The sequence below is a fragment of the Porites lutea genome, chromosome 9 (genome assembly GCF_958299795.1).
Source record: "Porites lutea chromosome 9, jaPorLute2.1, whole genome shotgun sequence".
In the NCBI taxonomy this organism is placed as follows: domain Eukaryota; kingdom Metazoa; phylum Cnidaria; class Anthozoa; order Scleractinia; family Poritidae; genus Porites; species Porites lutea.
The window spans coordinates 17,211,899-17,212,851 of NC_133209.1; the positions used below are offsets into that span (position 1 = coordinate 17,211,899).

At 41.3% G+C, this 953-nt stretch overlaps 1 non-coding gene across 1 annotated transcript; it reads left to right on the forward strand.

Annotated features, from left to right (window-relative positions):
• Positions 1 to 269: 269 nt before the first annotated feature.
• On the forward strand, positions 270 to 341 carry Trnap-ugg (transfer RNA proline (anticodon UGG)). The gene has a single exon. It is a non-coding gene; the product is annotated as a tRNA-Pro (tRNA).
• Positions 342 to 953: the final 612 nt, after the last annotated feature.

Genomic DNA, 953 nt, shown 5'->3' on the forward strand with positions numbered 1-953 from the left:
GTGAGATCACGTCTCTAAATTTACAATTCAAAAATTTGTCAGATAAAGACCGGAGTACGTTATCAGAGCTAGTGTTCCAATCTGCTTAAGAGGGCTGAACTTGTTTGTATTTTGTAAATCCCTTATATTACACACATTTTAAAAGAAAGAAGACCAATAGACAAAAGCTGTTTCCTAAGACTAGAAAGACGGACAGGTAGAAATGTGTCAGGGAACAGGTGGCATTTTCTGAGCGATAAAAGTATTACAGAAAACATGAGAAACTCGTCGGCCTGTTGGTCTAGTGGCATGATTCTCGCTTTGGGTGCGAGAGGTCCCGGGTTCGACTCCCGGACACGCCCGGTTCTTACTTCTTTTCTTATTATACATTTGTCAAACCACTAAGAACGTTGCTACTCCAATGTACTTTTAATATATGCTTTTTAATTTTGCTGGCACCGACACGAGCTCATCCTGTGTTCTGTCTGATCCATTGACTACCGAAAAACAATAATCACTCAGTAAGCTACGCGCAAACGGACGCAACGTATAACTCCCAACACTGTTGGCACGTTTGACCGGTTTCAAACTTTGCGCAACAACTCCCAACACTATCCAACAACATGCAACAGGGTGTGCAAACGGACGTAACATGTAAAATCCAACAATGTTTTGGGAGTTGTTGGCCATCAATGCTGTGCCCTTTTGCACAGGGCTTAAGCCAACGTGCAGCAAACATTATCTCATCCTTGTATTTGTAAATAACGCCCACGTAAACACAAGCACCTTATCTCCTTGGTTTCCATTACTTTTTTTTCCTTTTTGTATTCTCGGACGTCATTGATATCAATATCGCAAACGTCTTCTAAATTTTGTAGAGCACTAGTTTACTCTGGCACTGGCCCTCTAATCTTATGATCACAAAAACCATGTTACGCCAATGGTTCGAGAGGATCGTTCTCTAGTAAGACATA